This window comes from Somniosus microcephalus, chromosome 13 (assembly GCF_052327205.1).
Source record: "Somniosus microcephalus isolate GS21.2 chromosome 13, FLI_Smic_1.0, whole genome shotgun sequence".
Classification (NCBI taxonomy): Eukaryota; Metazoa; Chordata; class Chondrichthyes; order Squaliformes; family Somniosidae; genus Somniosus; species Somniosus microcephalus.
In genome coordinates this window covers 80,773,734-80,795,434 of record NC_140999.1, presented here as the reverse complement: position 1 = coordinate 80,795,434, position 21,701 = coordinate 80,773,734, and positions in this window count along the sequence as shown.

The following is a 21,701-nucleotide window of genomic DNA, read 5'->3' as shown; positions in this document are numbered from 1 at the left end:
TACTGTCACTGCACTAACTGGAGTCTCACTCACCTCCTGTTACTGTCAGTGCACTGACCGAGGTCTCTCTCACTTCCGGTTACTGTCAGTACATTGACTGGGGTCTCTCACACATCCTGTTACTGTCGGTACACTGACTGGGGTCCCTCACCTCCTGTTGCTGTCAGTACACTGACTGGGGTCTCTCTCACCTCCTGTTACTGTCAGTACACTGACTGGCGTCTCTCACCTCCTGTTACTGTCAATGCATTGGCTGGGGACTCTCTCACCTCCTGTTACTGTCAGTGAACTGACTGGGGACTCTCTCACCTCCTGTTACTGTCATGCACTGACTGGGGCCTCTCTCACCTCCTGTTACTGTCAGTGCACTGACTGGGGACACTCTCACCTCCTGTTACTGTCAATGCACTGACTGGCGTCTCTCAACTCCTGTTACTGTCAGTGCATGGACTGGGGACTCTCTCACCTCCTATTACTGTCAGTGCACTGACTGGGGACTCTCTCACCTCCTGACACTGTCATGCACTGACTGGGGCCTCTCTCACCTCCTGTTACTGTCAGTGCACTGACTGTGGTCTCTCTCACCTCCTGTTACTGTCAGTGCACTGACTGTGGTCTCTCTCACCTCCCGTTGCTGTCAGTGAACCAAACACTAGTAGTTATTTCGGATTTCCTGCATCTGCAGTATTTTGCTATCGCACTGGTGTTTGGTTCACTGCCACACCTCTTCTCGGAATGCCTACCTTGAAGAAGACCTGCTCTTCTCTTCGACGGGATCTCCTTTTGTCTGTTCAACCTTGTTCTCGACAAAGGGTTTTCACCCGAAACGTTGACTCTATTTTCTCTCCACGGATGTTGCCTGGCCTGCTGTGTTTTTCCAGCATTTTCTGTTGTTATTTCTCTCACCTCCTGTTACTGTGAGTACACTGACTGAGGACTTTCTCATATCCTGTTAATGTCAGTAAACTGACTGGGGTCTCTCTCACCTCCTGTTACTCTCTGTGCACGGACTGGAGACCCTCTCACTTCCTGTTACTGTCAGTGCACTAACTGCAGTCTCTCAACTCCTGTTACCATCAATGCACTGACTGCAGTCACTCATATCCTGTTACTCTCAGTGCACTGTCTGAGGTCTCTCTCAATGCCTGTTACTGTCAGTAAACTGACAGGGGTCTCTCTCACCTCCTTTTACTCTCCGTGCACTGACTGGAGTCTGTGGTAAACCACTGTTTGTATTCCACTGTGTACATGCCTGGACATGCCTCAGCTGACTCCTCCCACAAGTCCTAGTATAAAGGTAACTGCTCCCCAGCCCTTTGTATTTCTGGACCGGTCGACCACTCGAGGCAGACCTTCATTCTTTTGTTAATAAAAGCCTTTAGTTACTCTCTTAACTCTCAGTCTTTTATGAGTAATTGATAGCGCATCAATTTTATTAACAACATTTTTATAATGGAGAAGATCCTCACACCAGCATGCCTGGACTTAGATCATCGGGAGGCGGACTCATCCACCAAGTTTACTCACTGGCTTAAGTGTTTCGAAAAATTCCTGACCGCCTCCGCAGCAATCAAATCGGACGAGGACAAACTGGATGTCCTGACCTCCAAAGTGAACCACCGAGTGTACTCGGTCATCCAAAATGTGACCTCGTATGTGAACGCTATCAAGCTCCTCAAGGACCAGTACATGCGCCCAGTGAACGAAGTGTACACCAGGCACCTTCTGGGAAGTCGTAAACAACAACCTGGGGAATCGACCGTGGAATACCTTCAGGCACTGTCTGTGCTTGGCCGGGCCTGTGGTTGTAAGGATGTAAAGGCCGCCGCGTACACAGAGGAACTTATCCGGGACGCTTTTGTAGCGGGCCACAGATCCAATTACACCCGACAGCGACTGTTGGAGCAGAGTGACCTCGACCTCAACAAGGCCTCTGAACTCGCACTATCATTGGATGCAGCCTACCGGGGCATGGATGCCTACTCCTCTGCACCATGGACGCCGTGGGGAATGACAGCCTGGGACACGGTAGGACCACCTCATAGCGCCGTGCCACCCCAGCCACACCCCAGCAACAGCCCAACTACCACAGCAGTGTCCCAAGGCCAGACAGCAGTGCCCCAAGGCCAGAAATGCTACTTCTGTGGCCAGGCAAAACACCCCAGAGCGCGCTGCCCGGCGAAAAACACGATCTGCTCGGGCTGCGGGAAGAAGGGACACTACGCTAACGTCTGCAGGGCCAAAGCCACCCCAAACCCCAGCAGCGCCGCGTGTGGGCCATGCGGGCCACCATCTTGGGCCTCCCCGGCCATGTGGGAACCACCGGTACAGCAGCCATTTTGGACGCCTCCAGCCACATGGGGATCATGGATGCCGCCATCTTGGACGACAGCCGGAATGCAGCAGGCCCCCGACACCGCCTCATCTGATACCCGCAGTGACACACTGACCCCTACGCTGGCATCCGTTACACTGGACCAAGCGAGACCGCACCAGCTGGCCAGTTCCACAATGGACATTAATGTAAATGGCCACGATACAATCTGCCTTTTTGACTCTGGGAGCACGGAGAGCTTCATCCACCCCGACACGGTGCGGCGTTGCTCTCTCCCAGTCCTGCCTGCGCACCAGCGGTTTTCTATGGCCTCCGAGTCCCAGTCGCCGGACATCGGCGGCTACTGCGTAGTGACACTCGTAGTAGACGGGACCGTGTACGATCATTTTAAACTTCTGGTCCTGCCCGACCTCTGCGCTGCCGTCCTGCTGTGGTTAGATTTTCAGTGTCACCTTAAAAGTGTTACGATGGCGTACGGTGGACCCCTACCCCCACTCACAGTCCGCAGCCAGCAGCTCCCAAATTGCCCGCTGCACACCAGGTGCAACCTCTCCACACTCAGTCACCCCCCCCCCACTGTTTGCTAACCTCACCCCCGACTGTAAGCCCATCGCCACAAAGAGCAGGCGATACAGTGCCGGGGACAGGGTTTTCATTAAAACCGAAGTGGAGCGGCTCCTGAAGGAAGGGATTATTGAGGGCAGCGCCAGCCCCTGGCGAGCCCAGGTTGTGGTCGTTAAGACCGGCGAGAAGCAGCGCCTGGTCATCGACTACAGCCAGACAATAAATCGCTACACCCTGCTGGACGCCTACCCACTCCCCCGCATAGCTGATATGGTCAACCAGATCGCGCAGTACCGCGTCTTCTCGACCATTGACCTGAAATCAGCGTACCACCAGCTCCCTATCTGCCCTGAGGACCGCCAGTATACTGCCTTTGAGGCAAACGACCGCCTCTACCACTTCCTTAGGGTTCCCTTTGGCGTCACCAACGGGGTCTCCATCTTCCAAAGGGAGATGGATCGGATGGTAGATCAAAATGCGTTGCAGGCCACTTTCCCATATCTGGACAATGTGACCATCTGCAGCCGTGACTTGCAGGACCATGACGCAAACCTCGAAAAATTCCTCCGGTCCGCCCAACTCCTGAACCTGACATATAACAAGGAGAAGTGCATATTCCGCACAAACCGCCTCGCCATCCTTGGCTGTGTTGTAGAACACGGAGTCATCGGCCCCGACCCCGGCCGGATGCGTCCCCTTATGGAACTCCCACTGCCCCACTGCCTCAAGGCCCTGAAGAGGTGCCTAGGGTTTTTCTCCTATTATGCCCAGTGGGTCCCCTACTATGCGGACAAGGCCCATCCGATGATCAAGTCCACCTCTTTTCCCTTGACGGCAGAGGCCCGCTTAGCCTTCCACCATATCAAGGAAGACATTGCCAAAGCCACCATGCACGCAGTGGACGAATCCATCCCCTTCCAGGTGGAAAGCGACGCGTCCGACTTTGCCCTGGCCGCTACCCTCAATCAGGCGGGGAGACCCGTGGCCTTCTTTTCACAAACCCTCCAAGGCCCGGAGACCAGACACTCTGCTGTTGAGAAGGAGGCCCAGGCGATTGTGGAGGCTGTGCGTCATTGGAGGCACTACCTGGCCGGAAAATGATTTACCCTGCTCACTGACCAACGTTCAGTTGCTTTCATGTTTAACAACAAGCAGAGGGGCAAAATCAAAAATGACAAGATCTTGAGGTGGAGAATCGAACTTTCCACTTACAATTACGAGATCTTGTACCGGCCCGGGAAGCTCAATGAACCCCCGGATGCGCTATCGCGTGGCACCTGCGCCAGCGCGCAGATCGATAGACTGCGGGCCCTCCACAATGACCTCTGCCACCCGGGGGTCACCAGGTTCTTCCACTTCATCAAGGCCCGCAACCTGCCTTACTCTATTGAGGAGGTCAGGACCATGACCAGGAACTGCCAAGTCTGCGCTGAGTGCAAACCGCACTTTTATAGACCAGACAGGGCCCACCTGATAAAAGCCACTCGCCCCTTCGAGCGCCTGAGCGTTGATTTTAAAGGGCCTCTCCCCTCATCCGACCGCAATGTGTACTTCCTCAATATTATTGATGAGTACTCCCGTTTCCCGTTCGCCATCCCCTCCCCGGACATGACCAGTGCCACGGTCATTAAATGTCTGAACGACCTCTTCACCCTGTTCGGTTTCCCCAGCTATATCCATAGCGACCGGGGCTCATCGTTTATGAGCGACGAACTCCGTCAGTACCTGCTAACTAGGGGTATTGCCACAAGCAGGACCACCAGTTACAACCCCCGGGGGAACGGACAGGTGGAAAGAGAAAATGCGACAGTTTGGAAGGCCGCCCTGCTAGCCTTAAAGTCTAGGGGCCTTCCAACCTCCCGCTGGCAGGATGTGCTCCCCGATGCGCTCCAATCTACTCGGTCACTGCTCTGCACTGCCACTAACGCCACCCCTCATGAGAAAATGTTTGTCTTCCCAAGGAAGTCCACATCGGGGACATCGCTACCACCATGGCTGACGTCCCCAGGGCCGGTCCTACTGAGAAGGCACGTGAGGACCCATAAAACGGACCCCCTGGTCGAGAGGGTCGACCTCCTCCACGCCAACCCCCAGTATGCTTACATTGCATACCCGGACGGGCGGGAGGACACAGTCTCCATAAGAGACCTTGCACCCTCGGGGGCCGCAGTAACCCACTACTCACTACCACCCCACCCCACGATCCGATATCCAGCCCCAGCAGACGGCAGGCCTGGGCCCCGCGACCCGCTCGACATCTATGAGGACGACACGCCTGTGCCACAGCCCACGCAGTACTCGATGCCGGAAGCTCCACTACCCCTGCCATCGCCACGCCGATCACAGCGGCAGACAAGACCTCTGGAGAGACTCCAATACACTAACTTTTAATACACTTCACCCCGCCGGACTCAATTTTAAACAAGGGGTGAATGTGGTAAACCACTGTTTGTATTCCACTGTGTACATGCCTGGACATGCCTCGGCTGACTCCTCCCACAAGTCCTAGTATAAAGGTGACTGCTCCCCAGCCCTTTGTATTTCTGGACCGGTCGACCACTCGAGGCAGACCTTCATTCTTTTGTTAATAAAAACCTTTAGTTACTCTCTTAACTCTCAGTCTTTTATGAGTAATTGATAGCGCATCAGAGTCCCTCTCACCTCATGTTACTTTCAGTGCACTGACTGGAGTCTCTCTCATCTCCTGTTACTGTCAGTAAACTGACTGGGGTCTCACCTCCTTTACTGGCAGTGCACTGACTGCGGTCTCTCTCACCTCCTCCTCCTCTCAGTGCACTGATTGGGGTCTCTCTCACCTCCTGTTACTGTCAGGACACTGCCTGGTGTCTCTCTCACTTCCTGTTACTTTCAGTACACTGACTGGCATCTCACGCACCTCCTGTTATTGTCAGTGCTCTTACTGGTGTCTCTCTCACCTCCTCATACTGTCAGTACATTGACAGGAGTCTCTCCCACATCCTGTTACTGTCAGTACACTGACTGGGGTCTCTCATACCCTGTTACTGTCAGTGCATTGACTGGGGTCTCTCAACTCCTGTTACTGTCAGTACACTGACTGGGGTCTCTCTCACATCCTGTTACTGTCAGTACACTGACTGGAGTCTCTCACCTCATTATACTGTCAGTGCACTGACTGGGGTCCCTCTCACATTCTGTTACTGTCAGTGCACTGACTGGGGTCTCTGTCACCTCCTGTTAATATCAGTGCTCTTACTGGTGTCTCACTCACCTCCTCCTACTGTCAGTACACTGACTGGTGTCTCTCTCATCTCCTGTTACTGTCAATGCACTGACTGGGGACTCTCTCACCTCCTGTTACTGTCAGTGCACTGACTGGGGACACTCTCACCTCCTGTTACTGTCAGTGCACTGACTGGGGACACTCTCACCTCCTGTTACTGTCAGTGCATGGACTGGGGGCTCTCTCACCTCCTGTTACTGTCAGTGCACTGACTGGGGACACTCTCACCTCCTGTTACTGTCAGTGCACTGACTGGGGACTCTCTCACCTCCTGTTACTGTCAGTGCACTGACTGGGGACACTCTCACCTCCTGTTACTGTCAGTGCATGGACTGGGGACTCTCTCACCTCCTGTCACTGTCATGCACTGACTGGGGCCTCTCTCACCTCCTGTTACTGTCAGTGCACTGACTGTGGTCTCTCTCACCTCCTGTTGCTGTCAGTGAACCAAACACTAGTAGTTATTTCGGATTTCCTGCATCTGCAGTATTTTGCTATCACACTGGTGTTTGGTTCACTGCCACACCTCTTCTCGGAATGCCTACCTTGAAGAAGACCTGCTCTTCTCTTCGATGGGATCTCCTTTTGTCTGTTCAACCTTGTTCTCGACAAAGGGTTTTCACCCGAAACGTTGACTCTATTTTCTCTCCACGGATGTTGCCTGGCCTGCTGTGTTTTTCCAGCATTTTCTGTTGTTATTTCTCTCACCTCCTGTTACTGTGAGTACACTGACTGAGGACTTTCTCATATCCTGTTATTGTCAGTAAACTGACTGGGGTCTCTCTCACCTCCTGTTACTCTCCGTGCACGGACTGGAGTCCCTCTCACTTCCTGTTACTGTCAGTGCACTAACTGCGGTCTCTCAACTCCTGTTACCGTCAATGCACTGACTGCGGTGACTCACATCCTGCTACTCTCAGTGCACTGTCTGAGGTCTCTCTCAATTCCTGTTACTGTCAGCAAACTGACAGGGGTCTCTCTCACCTCCTTTTACTCTCCGTGCACTGACTGGAGTCCCTCTCACCTCATGTTACTTTCAGTACACTGACTGGAGTCTCTCTCATCTCCTGTTACTGTCAGTAAACTGACTGGGGTCTCACCTCCTTTTACTGGCAATGCACTGACTGCGGTCTCTCTCACCTCCTCCTCGTCTCAGTGCACTGATTGGGGTCTCTCTCACCTCCTGTTACTGTCAGTACACTGCCTGGTGTCTCTCTCACTTCCTGTTACTTTCAGTACACTGACTGGCATCTCACGCACCTCCTGTTATTGTCAGTGCTCTTACTGGTGTCTCTCTCACCTCCTCATACTGTCAGTACATTGACAGGAGTCTCTCCCACATCCTGTTACTGTCAGTACACTGAATGGGGTCTCTCATATCCTGTTACTGTCAGTGCATTGACTGGGGTCTCTCAACTCCTGTTACTGTCAGTACACTGACTGGGGTCTCTCTCACATCCTGTTACTGTCAGTACACTGACTGGAGTCTCTCACCTCATTATACTGTCAGTGCACTGACTGGGGTCCCTCTCACATTCTGTTACTGTCAGTGCACTGACTGGGGTCTCTGTCACCTCCTGTTAATGTCAGTGCTCTTACTGGTGTCTCACTCACCTCCTCCTACTGTCAGTACACTGACTGGTGTCCCTCTCATCTCCTGTTACTGTCAATGCACTGACTGGTGTCTCTCACATCCTGTTCCTGCCAGTACACTGACTGGGGTCTCTCTCACCTCCTGTTACTGTCAGTGCTCTTACTGGAGTCTCTCCCACATCCTGTTACTGTCAGTACACTGACTGGGGTCTCTCATCTCCTGTTACTGTCAGTACACTGACTGGGGTCTCTCATATCCTGTTGCTGTCAGTACACTGACTGGGTCCTCTCACCTCCTGTTACTGTCAATGGACTGAATGGGGTCTCTCATCTCCTGTTACTGTCAGTGCATTAATGAGGTCCATCTGACTTCCTGTTACTTTCAGCACACTGACTGGTATGTCTCTCACCTCCTGTTACATTCAGTACACTGACTAGGGTCTCTCTCATCTCCTGTTCCTGTCAGTGCACTGACTGGGGTCTCTCTCACCTCCTCATTCTCTGTTCACTGCCTGGGGTCTCTCTCAGCTTCTGTTACTGTCAGTACACTGATTAGGGTCTCTCTCACATCCTGTTCCTGTCAGTGCACTGACTGGGGTTTCTCTCACCTCCTCATTCTCAGGTCACTGCCTGGGGTCTCTCTCAGCTTCTGTTACTGTCAGTAATCTGACTGGGGTCTCTCTCACCTCCTGTTACGGTCAGTGCACTGACTAGGGTCTCTCACCACTTGTTACTATCAGTGCACTGAATGGGATCTCTCTCACCTCCTGTAACTGTCAGTACATTGACTGTGGTCTCTCTCACCTCCTGTTACTGTCAGTACACTGACTGGGGTCTCTCACACCTCCTGTAACTGTCAGTCCACTGACTGGAGTATCTCTGACCTCCTGTTACTGTCAGTATACTGATTGGGGTCTCTCTCACTTCCTGTAACTGTCAGTCCACTGACTGGCGTATCTCTCACCTCCTGTTACTGTCAGTAAACTGACTGGAGTCTCTCTCCTCCTGTTACTGTCAGTACGCTGACTTGGGACTTACTCATCTCTTGTTAATGTCAGTAAACTGACTGGGGTCTCTCTCACCTCCTTTTAATCTCCGTGCAGTCACTCACATCCTGTTACTGTGCACTGCCTGATGTCTCTCTCAATTCCTGTTACTGTCAGTAAACTGACAGGGGTCTCTCTCTCCTCCATTTCCTCTCCGTGAACTGACTGGAGTCCCTCTCAACTCCTGTTACTGTCAATGCACTGACTGGAGTCTCTCTCATCTCCTGTTACTGTCAGTACACTGACTGGGGTCTCTCTCACCTCCTGTTACTGTCAGCACACTGCCTGGCGTCTCTCTCACTTCCTGTTACTTTCAGTACACTGACTGGGGTCGCACGCACCTCCTGTTACTTGTAAGATTCGCGAAATTTTCATTAAATAATCACGTAGGAAAATAGGGTTAATAAAACAGCTTTATTGACCAAAAGAAGCTTTTACAGAGAAACCTTTGATAAAAGGGCACACAAAATGGCCGCCAGACCTCGTGACCAGCTTCTGGGATCATTTGAATTTCTGTTACTGCAAGCCAGACAGGCTTGTGGATTGAGGGCATTAAAAGCCCGTGAAAACCAGTTTCGGGAAGCCAAAACTCATGGAACTGAGCATACATATTGATTAGATTATAAGTACAGGACAGATTTGGGTGGCAGGATGAGACCCATCAAGAAATGGGTGGACAATTGAACGAACGCTTTAACCCATTACACTGTACAAAGAGAAGCCATTTAACAGCCATCCAGGGCAATCTCCAGACCGATAAATATACAAACCAAGTTACGGTAACAAAGCAAAGACATTAACGGCCCAGGAAGGCCAGTTAAGCTATCACCAACTTCCGTTATGAAGACAAAACACCCCTGCAGAGAGTTCTGCCCGCCAAAATTATTACAAAGACAGGACTATGATTTGGCGGGAGATAAGAATGTTCCAAAAAAAGTATAACTGTGGATTGAGTAAAGTCCATCGGAACTTCGGTTCGGAACGTGTTTGGTTCATGGTTCAGTAAACGGTGTCCAGCGGGGTGTTCAGCCGTGTGTTCCGTGACTTTGGGAGGTTCGGCCAGGCAAGGCCTGGCCACGACGAGAAGACGACGAGAAGATTTCGGCTTGGAAGCCAGCTCGGCCAGACAAGGCCCGGCCACGACGGGAAGATGATGAGGGAGGCCCGGGTATTTTTGTCGGGAGATCATCGACGACCCAGGCCGGAGAAGAAGACACTCAGGTCCCGGAGTGTGCATCCAGTTCTTCAACATCACATCGGTAATGGATCCATCCGTGGCGAGCGCTCACCAAGGCTGTATCGGCTGCCTCCATCGCAGGAGAACCAAGAGGAAAACAAGCTGCGCCAGAAGCTTCCAAACCCACGTGACGACGGAAAGCTTTGTTGAAAGGCTGCAAAGCCTTTTTCGCAATTCTTAAAGTGGTGAGCATGATCCTGAGTCCCTCAAATCAAAACTTAGTTAGGTTTAGGGGAGGGAGTTAAGGGTAATTGTAATGTGTTACCCCTTTCACGATGTGCCGTGTGTTCCCCATTTCTATAGATTTAAGTTTATAGATGTGTGCATGCTTGGATTTGCTTTAATCTGTGCATATGACATGTATTTTATAATGCTGCAAACTGTTCAATAAAGGCATCCATTTCGTGCTATTCGACCTGGTCTATTGAGTTTTTCTCTGCACTACAGCTCCCTGCACCTAAGTCCAAGGTCTAGAAACGTAGGGGCGAGTGAGTCGAACCACTCATGGGTAATTATTGCAAGAAGCCTGGCAGGAGACCAGAGCAAGCAAGAGAAACCCCCTAAATACTGTCAGTGCTCTTACTGGTGTCTCTCTCACCTTCTCATACTGTCAGTACATTGACAGGAGTGTCTCCCACATCCTGTTACTGTCAGTACACTGACTGAGGTCTCTCTCACCTCCTGTTACTGTCAGTGCACTGACTGGGATCTCTCACCTCCTGTTACTGTCAATGGACTGACTGGGGGGTCTCTCATCTCCTGTTACTGTGGTCCCTCTGAATTCCTGTTACTTTCAGTACACTGACTGGTGTGTCTCTAAGCTCCTGTTACTGTTAGTACACTGACTGGTGTCTCTCTCACATCCTGTTACTGTCAGTACACTGACTGGAGTCTCTCACATCATTATACTGTCAGTGCACTGACTGGGGTCCCTCTCACATTCTGTTACTGTCAGTGCACTGACTGGGGTCTCTGTCACCTCCTGTTAATGTCAGTGCTCTTACTGGTGTCTCACTCACCTCCTCCTACTGTCAGTACACTGACTGGTGTCCCTCTCATCTCCTGTTACTGTCAATGCACTGACTGATGTCTCTCACATCCTGTTACTGCCAGTACACTGACTGGGGTCTCTCTCACCTCCTGTTACTGTCAGTGCTCTTACTGGAGTCTCTCCCACATCTTGTTACTGTCAGTACACTGACTGGGGTCTCTCATATCCTGTTACTGTCAGTACACTGACTGGGACCTCTCATATTCTGTTGCTGTCAGTACACTGACTGGGTCCTCTCACCTCCTGTTACTGTCAATGGACTGAATGGGGTCTCTCATCTCCTGTTACTGTCAGTGCATTACTGAGGTCCATCTGACTTCCTGTTACTTTCAGTACACGGACTGGTGTGTCTCTCACCTCCTGTTACATCCAGTACACTGACTAGGGTCTGTCTCATATCCTGTTCCTGTCAGTGCACTGACTGGGGTCTCTCTCACCTCCTCATTCTCTGTTCACTGCCTGGTGTCTCTCTCAGCTTCTGTTACTGTCAGTACGCTGACTAGGGTCTCTCTCACATCCTGTTCCTGTCAGTGCACTGACTGGGGTCTCTCTCACCTCCTCATTCTCAGTTCACTGCCTGGGGTCTCTCTCAGCTTCTGTTACTGTCAGTAATCTGACTGGGGTCTCTCTCACCTCCTGTTACGGTCAGTGCACTGACTAGGGTCTCTCACCGCTTGTTACTATCAGTGCACTGAATGGGGTCTCTCTCACCTCCTGTATCTGTCAGTACATTGACTGTGGTCTCTCTCACCTCCTGTTACTGTCAGTACACTGACTGGGGTCTCTCACACATCCTGTAACTGTCAGTCCACTGACTGGAGTATCTCTGACCTCCTGTTACTGTCAGTATACTGATTGGGGTCTCTCTCACTTCCTGTAAATGTCAGTCCACTGACTGGCGTATCTCTCACCTCCTGTTACTGTCAGTAAACTGACTGGAGTCTCTCTCCTCCTGTTACTGTCAGTACGCTGACTGGGGACCTTCTCATCTCCTGTTAATGTCAGTAAACTGACTGGGGTCTCTCTCACCTCCTTTTAATCTCCGTGCAGTCACTCACATCCTGTTACTGTGCACTGCCTGATGTCTCTCTTAATTCCTGTTACTGTGAGTAAACTGACAGGGGTCTCTCTCTCCTCCTTTTCCTCTCTGTGCACTGACTGGAGTCCCTCTCACCTCCTGTTACTGTCAATGCACTGACTGGAGTCTCTCTCATCTCCTGTTACTGTCAGTACACTGACTGGGGTCTCTCTCACCTCCTGTTACTGTCAGCACACTGCCTGGCGTCTCTCTCACTTCCTGTTACTTTCAGTACACTGACTGGGGTCGCACGCACCTCCTGTTACTTGTAAGATTCGCGAAATTTTCATTAAATAATCACGTAGGAAAATAGGGTTAATAAAACAGCTTTATTGACCAAAAGAAGCTTTTACAGAGAAACCTTTGATAAAAGGGCACACAAAATGGCCGCCAGACCTCGTGACCAGCTTCTGGGATCATTTGAATTTCTGTTACTGCAAGCCAGACAGGCTTGTGGATTGAGGGCATTAAAAGCCCGTGAAAACCAGTTTCGGGAAGCCAAAACTCATGGAACTGAGCATACATATTGATTAGATTATAAGTACAGGACAGATTTGGGTGGCAGGATGAGACCCATCAAGAAATGGGTGGACAATTGAACGAACGCTTTAACCCATTACACTGTACAAAGAGAAGCCATTTAACAGCCATCCAGGGCAATCTCCAGACCGATAAATATACAAACCAAGTTACGGTAACAAAGCAAAGACATTAACGGCCCAGGAAGGCCAGTTAAGCTATCACCAACTTCCGTTATGAAGACAAAACACCCCTGCAGAGAGTTCTGCCCGCCAAAATTATTACAAAGACAGGACTATGATTTGGCGGGAGATAAGAATGTTCCAAAAAAAGTATAACTGTGGATTGAGTAAAGTCCATCGGAACTTCGGTTCGGAACGTGTTTGGTTCATGGTTCAGTAAACGGTGTCCAGCGGGGTGTTCAGCCGTGTGTTCCGTGACTTTGGGAGGTTCGGCCAGGCAAGGCCTGGCCACGACGAGAAGACGACGAGAAGATTTCGGCTTGGAAGCCAGCTCGGCCAGACAAGGCCCGGCCACGACGGGAAGATGATGAGGGAGGCCCGGGTATTTTTGTCGGGAGATCATCGACGACCCAGGCCGGAGAAGAAGACACTCAGGTCCCGGAGTGTGCATCCAGTTCTTCAACATCACATCGGTAATGGATCCATCCGTGGCGAGCGCTCACCAAGGCTGTATCGGCTGCCTCCATCGCAGGAGAACCAAGAGGAAAACAAGCTGCGCCAGAAGCTTCCAAACCCACGTGACGACGGAAAGCTTTGTTGAAAGGCTGCAAAGCCTTTTTCGCAATTCTTAAAGTGGTGAGCATGATCCTGAGTCCCTCAAATCAAAACTTAGTTAGGTTTAGGGGAGGGAGTTAAGGGTAATTGTAATGTGTTACCCCTTTCACGATGTGCCGTGTGTTCCCCATTTCTATAGATTTAAGTTTATAGATGTGTGCATGCTTGGATTTGCTTTAATCTGTGCATATGACATGTATTTTATAATGCTGCAAACTGTTCAATAAAGGCATCCATTTCGTGCTATTCGACCTGGTCTATTGAGTTTTTCTCTGCACTACAGCTCCCTGCACCTAAGTCCAAGGTCTAGAAACGTAGGGGCGAGTGAGTCGAACCACTCATGGGTAATTATTGCAAGAAGCCTGGCAGGAGACCAGAGCAAGCAAGAGAAACCCCCTAAATACTGTCAGTGCTCTTACTGGTGTCTCTCTCACCTTCTCATACTGTCAGTACATTGACAGGAGTGTCTCCCACATCCTGTTACTGTCAGTACACTGACTGAGGTCTCTCTCACCTCCTGTTACTGTCAGTGCACTGACTGGGATCTCTCACCTCCTGTTACTGTCAATGGACTGACTGGGGGGTCTCTCATCTCCTGTTACTGTGGTCCCTCTGAATTCCTGTTACTTTCAGTACACTGACTGGTGTGTCTCTAAGCTCCTGTTACTGTTAGTACACTGACTGGTGTCTCTCTCACATCCTGTTACTGTCAGTACACTGACTGGAGTCTCTCACATCATTATACTGTCAGTGCACTGACTGGGGTCCCTCTCACATTCTGTTACTGTCAGTGCACTGACTGGGGTCTCTGTCACCTCCTGTTAATGTCAGTGCTCTTACTGGTGTCTCACTCACCTCCTCCTACTGTCAGTACACTGACTGGTGTCCCTCTCATCTCCTGTTACTGTCAATGCACTGACTGATGTCTCTCACATCCTGTTACTGCCAGTACACTGACTGGGGTCTCTCTCACCTCCTGTTACTGTCAGTGCTCTTACTGGAGTCTCTCCCACATCTTGTTACTGTCAGTACACTGACTGGGGTCTCTCATATCCTGTTACTGTCAGTACACTGACTGGGACCTCTCATATTCTGTTGCTGTCAGTACACTGACTGGGTCCTCTCACCTCCTGTTACTGTCAATGGACTGAATGGGGTCTCTCATCTCCTGTTACTGTCAGTGCATTACTGAGGTCCATCTGACTTCCTGTTACTTTCAGTACACGGACTGGTGTGTCTCTCACCTCCTGTTACATCCAGTACACTGACTAGGGTCTGTCTCATATCCTGTTCCTGTCAGTGCACTGACTGGGGTCTCTCTCACCTCCTCATTCTCTGTTCACTGCCTGGTGTCTCTCTCAGCTTCTGTTACTGTCAGTACGCTGACTAGGGTCTCTCTCACATCCTGTTCCTGTCAGTGCACTGACTGGGGTCTCTCTCACCTCCTCATTCTCAGTTCACTGCCTGGGGTCTCTCTCAGCTTCTGTTACTGTCAGTAATCTGACTGGGGTCTCTCTCACCTCCTGTTACGGTCAGTGCACTGACTAGGGTCTCTCACCGCTTGTTACTATCAGTGCACTGAATGGGGTCTCTCTCACCTCCTGTATCTGTCAGTACATTGACTGTGGTCTCTCTCACCTCCTGTTACTGTCAGTACACTGACTGGGGTCTCTCACACATCCTGTAACTGTCAGTCCACTGACTGGAGTATCTCTGACCTCCTGTTACTGTCAGTATACTGATTGGGGTCTCTCTCACTTCCTGTAAATGTCAGTCCACTGACTGGCGTATCTCTCACCTCCTGTTACTGTCAGTAAACTGACTGGAGTCTCTCTCCTCCTGTTACTGTCAGTACGCTGACTGGGGACCTTCTCATCTCCTGTTAATGTCAGTAAACTGACTGGGGTCTCTCTCACCTCCTTTTAATCTCCGTGCAGTCACTCACATCCTGTTACTGTGCACTGCCTGATGTCTCTCTTAATTCCTGTTACTGTGAGTAAACTGACAGGGGTCTCTCTCTCCTCCTTTTCCTCTCTGTGCACTGACTGGAGTCCCTCTCACCTCCTGTTACTGTCAATGCACTGACTGGAGTCTCTCTCATCTCCTGTTACTGTCAGTACACTGACTGGGGTCTCTCTCATCTCCTGTTACTGTCAGCACACTGCCTGGTGTCTCTCTCACTTCCTGTTACTTTCAGTACACTGACTGGGGTCTCACGCACCTCCTGTTACTGTCAGTGCTCTTACTGGTGTCGCTCTCACCTTCTCATACTGTCAGTACATTGATAGGAGTCTCTCCCACATCCTGTTACTGTCAGTACACTGACTGAGGTCCCTCACCTCCTGTTGCTGTCAGTACACTGACTGGGGTCTCTCTCACCTCCTGTTACTGTCAGTGCACTGACTGGGGTCTCTCACCTCCTGTTAATGTCAATGGACTGACTGGGGGGTCTCTCATCTCCTGTTACTGTGGTCCCTCTGAATTCCTGTTACTTTCAGTACACTGACTGGGGTCTCTCTCACCTCCTGTAACTCTCAGTCCACTGACTGGAGTATCTCTCGCCTCCTGTTACTGTCAGTATGCTGATTGGGGTCTCTCTCACCTCCTGTTAGTGTCAGTAAACTGACTGGAGTCTCTCTCCTCCTGTTACTGTCAGTGCACTGACTGGGGACTTTCTCATCTCCTGTTAATGTCAGTAAACTGACTGGGTCTCTCTCACCTCCTGTTACTCTCAGTACGCTGACTGGGGTCTCTCTCACCTCCTTTTACTCTCCTTGCACGGACTGGAGTACCTCACACTTCCTTTTACTGTCAGTGCATTGACTGGGGTCTCTCTCACATCCTATTGCTGTCAGTGCACTGACTGGCGTCTCTCAACTCCTGTTACTGTCAGTACACTGACTGGGGTCTCTCTCACATCCCGTTAATGTCAGTACGCTGACTGGAGTCTCTCACCTCATTATACTGTCAGTGCACTGACTGGGGTCCCTCTCACATCCTGTTACTGTCAGTGCACTGACTGGGGTCTCTCACATCCTGTTACTGCCAGTACACTGACTGGGGTCTCTCATATCCTGTTGTTGTCAGTACACTGACTGGGTCCTCTCACCTCCTGTTACTGTCAATGGACTGACTGGGGTCTCTCATCTCCTGTTACTTTCAGTGAACTTACTGAGGTCCATCTGACTTCCTGTTACTTTCAGTACACTGACTGGTGTGTCTGACCTCCTGTTACATTCAGTACAATGACTGGGGTCTCTCTCACACCCTGTTCCTGTCAGTGCACTGACTGGGGTCTCTCTCACCTCCTTATTCTCAGTTCACTGCCTGGGGTCTCTCTCAGCTTCTGTTACTGTCAGTACACTGACTGGGGTCTCTCTCAACTCCTGTTACTGTCAGTGCACTGACTGGGATCCCTCTGACTTCCTGTTACTTTCAGTACACTGACTGGGGTCTCTCTCAACTCCTGTTACTGTCAGTACACTGACTGGGGTCCCTCTGACTTCCTGTTAATTTCAGTACACTGACTGGGGTTTCTCTCAACTCCTGTTACTGTCAGTGCACTGACTGAGGTCCCTCTGACTTCCTGTTACTTTCAGTACACTGACTGCAGTCTCTCTCCTGTTACTGTCAGTGCTCTTACTGGGGTCTCTCTCACCTCCTGTTACGGTTATTACACTGACTAGGGTCTCTCACCTCCTGTTACTGTCAGTAAACTGACTGGTGTAGTGTATGTACCTTGAAGAAGGAACTATATTCTGCAACCCCTGTATACTGCATTACCAGTAGTGACCACCCCTGTATATCAGCCTGTGTAGTAACTTTGTGTAGTAGTTCCAGTTTTGTCTCCATTCAGTAAACACCTGTTATAACCAACTTCTGCAGTCCGTGTCTCAATTACACACGGATGTTACTTTGGCGATGAACAGATCCGAACTTACCTACGGTTCTGCACCACCTCACGTGGATCCATCCCTGAAGCGAAGTTGTTCAAGGTCGAGGCCAGAAGGAAGAAATCCAAAATGAAAAAAAAACAAACAGAAGAAATGGGCGTCGACCGTGGGCAACCGCCCTCTGATTCATCGAATTCAAAGATTTGCAGGAGGTGCTGTCGAGAGCGGGGATGGTTATCCAGTCTATGATGTTCCAGCTAATCGGGCTGGTGGCAGGTAGTACACTGATCCTTCCTGGGCTGCGGCGGGCTAGAGCTCGATTGGGTGGCTTTTCAACGGGGCAGAGCAGCGTTGTCGGGAAGAGGAGAGAGAGAGAGAGGGTGGAGCACACAGGGCGCGGCCAGTGCTACAAAGCCAGGCAGCGTACAGACCCGAGAAGAGGGAGGAAAGTGTCCCATAGGGTCTGCTCTGACGACGGGAACAGTAATTAAAATAAAAGAAATTAGAAGCGCAGAAAGCCGTGAGGAGCTACAGTTTGCCACGGGGACCGCGGAGAGCGGCGTTGGAAGCAGCACGGGGGGAAGTGCGCGAAGACCATAGGGCGTCGCCATCAAGGCATAAAAATGCCAGCAACAGCGCTGGCAGCAGCGAAAAAGGCAGAAAGTGCGGGAGGCGCTATCTTAATCCAGCGGGGAAGAAGGCAAAGCGCGGGAGGCGCCATTTTGTTCAATCGGGGAAGAAGGCTAAGCACGGGAGGCGCCATCTTAGATCTCCAAGATGCCGAAGACTGGCAATATCACTGCCTTCGATAATGCAATAGAAGACTGGACCACGTATGTGGAAAGAGTCAAAGTATATTGCAAGGCAAATGAAGTAGCCGATGAGAAAAAGGCATCAGTACCACTAAACTTAATGGGCACAAGAAAGTACGGCCTATTGCGGAACCTGATCACTCCAGTCAAACCGATGGAGAAGAGTTTTAACGAAATTGTTGATATCCTACAGGAACACCTAAATCCTACACCGCTGCTGATAGCAGAAAGATTTAAATTCCACAAGAGAAATCAGCATAAAGATGAGAGCAATGCTGATTACTTTACGGAACTATGCAAGCTATCAAAGCACTGCCAGTTCAGAGCAGGACTGGCAGATACCCTATGGGACAAATTTGTCTGTGGACTCCTGAGTGAAGGAACCCAGAAGAGGTTACTCTCAGAGAAAGAGCTGACGCTAGATAAGGCTTTCAGCGTGGCAGTATCGTACGAAGCAGCAGCAAGGGGAGCTGCAGAAATACAGCAAAAGCCACAGGAATACGGCACCCATGAAATGACATGGGGATTTGAAAAATGTTATCGCTGCGGTAGAACAACCCATGACCAGAAGGACTGCTGGTCCAAGGACAAAACATGCAGGCAATGCGGAAAGATGGGACACATTGCACGAGTTTGCAGGTCTGGGAAGAAGACTAACGACAACAAAAAGACTACTAAGGGAAAGTACAGGAAAGTACAAAAGATGACAGACAGTAGTTCCAAAGACCAGAAGAGCGATAGTGAATCCGGGAACAAGAGACTAAGCTGTCTCAAACTACACAACGTAATCACAAAAGAGGATCACCGAACCATTTGGGTCACCCTCACGATAGCAGGGTCCGAAGTCAAAATGGAATTGGATACAGGATCAGCCCTGACCGTCATGAATCGACGAGACTACGAGCAGCTATTCACACACATGCCCTTGAAAGACACATCCATTGAAGAAAGACTAAACAGGCTGGGGTTGTTTTCCTTGGAGCAAAGAAGGCTGAGGGGGGACCTGATTGAGGTGTACAAAATGATGAGGGGCATAGATAGGGTAGACAAAGAGGAACTTTTCCCCTTAGTAGGGGGGTCAATAACAAGGGGGCATAGATTCAGGGTAAGGGGCAGGAGATTTAGAGGGGATTTGAGGAGGAACTTTTTCACCCAGAGGGTGGTTGGAATGTGGAACTCAATGCCTAAAAGGGTGGTAGAGGCAGGAACCCTCACAACATTCAAGAAGCATTTGGATGATGATGCGCTATCAATTACTCATAAAAGACTGAGAGTTAGAAGAGTAACTAAAGGCTTTTATTAACAACAGAATGGAGGTCTGCCTCGCGTGGTCGACCGGTCCAGGATACAAAGGGCTGGGGAGCAGTCACCTTTATACTAGGACCTGTGGGAGGAGTCAGCCGAGGCATGTCCAGGCATGTACACAGTGGAATACAAACAGGACAAACAGGAATACAAACAGTGGTTTACCACATTCACCCCTTGTTGAAAATTGAGTCCGGCGGGGTGAAGTGTATTAAAAGTTAGTGTATTGGAGTCTCACCGGAGGTCTTGTCTGCCGCTGTGATCGGCGTGGCGACGGCAGGGGTAGTGAAGCTTCCGGCGTCGAGTCCAGCGTAGGCTGTGGCACAGGCGTGTCATCCTCGTAGATGTCGAGTGGGTCGCGGGGCCCAGGCCTGCCGTCTGCTGGGGCTGGATATCGGATCGTGGGGGGGGGGTGGTAGTGGGTAGTGGGTTACTGCGGCCCCCGAGGGTGCAAGGTCTCTTATGGAGACTGTGTCCTCCCGCCCGTCTGGGTATGCGATGTAAGCATACTGGGGGTTGGCGTGGAGGAGGTCGACCCTCTCGACCAGGGGGTCCGTTTTATGGGTCCTCACGTGTCTTCTCAGTAGGACCGGCCCTGGGGACGTCAGCCATGGTGGTAGCGATGTCGCCGATGTGGACTTCCTTGGGAAGACAAACATTTTCTCATGAGGGGTGGCGTTAGTGGCAGTGCAGAGCAGTGACCGAATAGAGTGGAGCGCATCGGGGAGCACATCCTGCCAGCGGGAGGTTGGAAGGCCCCTAGACTTTAAGGCTAGCAGGACGGCCTTCCAAACTGTCGCATTTTCTCTTTCCACCTGTCCGTTCCCCCGGGGGTTGTAACTGGTGGTCCTGCTTGTGGCAATACCCCTAGTTAGCAGGTACTGACAGAGTTCGTCGCTCATAAATGATGAGCCCCGGTCGCTATGGATATAGCTGGGGAAGCCGAACAGGGTGAAGAGGTTGTTCAGACATTTAATGACCGTGGCACTGGTCATGTCCGGGCAGGGGAAGGCGAACGGGAAACGGGGGTACTCATCAATAATATTGAGGAAGTACACATTGCGGTCGGAGGAGGGGAGAGGCCCTTTAAAATCAACGCTCAGGCGCTCGAAGGGGCGAGTGGCTTTTATCAGGTGGGCCCTGTCTGGTCTATAAAAGTGCGGTTTGCACTCAGCGCAGACTTGGCAGTTCCTGGTCATGGTCCTGACCTCCTCAATAGAGTAAGGCAGGTTGCGGGCCTTGATGAGGTGGAAGAACCTGGTGACCCCCGGATGGCAGAGGTCATTGTGGAGGGCCCGCAGTCTATCGATCTGCGCGCTGGCGCAGGTGCCACGCGATAGCGCATCCGGGGGTTCATTTAGCTTCCCGGGCCGGTACAAGATCTCGTAGTTGTAGGTGGAAAGTTTGATTCTCCACCTCAAGATCTTGTCATTTTTGATTTTGCCCCTCTGCTTGTTGTTAAACATAAAAGCAACTGAACGCTGGTCAGTGAGCAGGGTAAATCATTTTCCGGCCAGGTAGTGCCTCCAATGACGCACAGCCTCCACAATCGCCTGGGCCTCCTTCTCAACAGCGGAGTGTCTGGTCTCCGGGCCTTGGAGGGTTCGTGAAAAGAAGGCCACGGGTCTCCCCGCCTGATTGAGGGTAGCGGCCAGGGCAAAGTCGGACGCGTCGCTTTCCACCTGGAAGGGGATGGATTCGTCCACTGCGTGCATGGTGGCTTTGGCAATGTCCTCCTTGATACGGTGGAAGGCTAAGCGGGCCTCTGCCGTCAAGGGAAAAGAGGTGAACTTGATCAGCGGACGGGCCTTGTCCGCATAGTAGGGGACCCACTGGGCGTAATAGGAGAAAAACCCTTGGCACCTCTTCAGGGCCTTGAGGCAGTGGGGCAGTGGAAGTTCGATAAGGGGACGCATCCGGTCGGGGTCGGGGCTGATGACTCCATGTTCCACAACACAGCCAAGGATGGTGAGGCGGTTTGTGCAGAATATGCACTTCTCCTTGTTATATGTCAGGTTTAGGAGTTGGGTGGTGCGGAGGAATTTTTCGAGGTTTGCGTCATGGTCCTGCAAGTCACGGCCGCAGATGGTCACATTGTCCAGATATGGGAAAGTGGCCTGCAACGCATTTTGATCTACCATCCGGTCCATCTCCCTTTGGAAGACGGAGACCCCGTTGGTGACGCCAAAGGGAACCCTAAGGAAGTGAT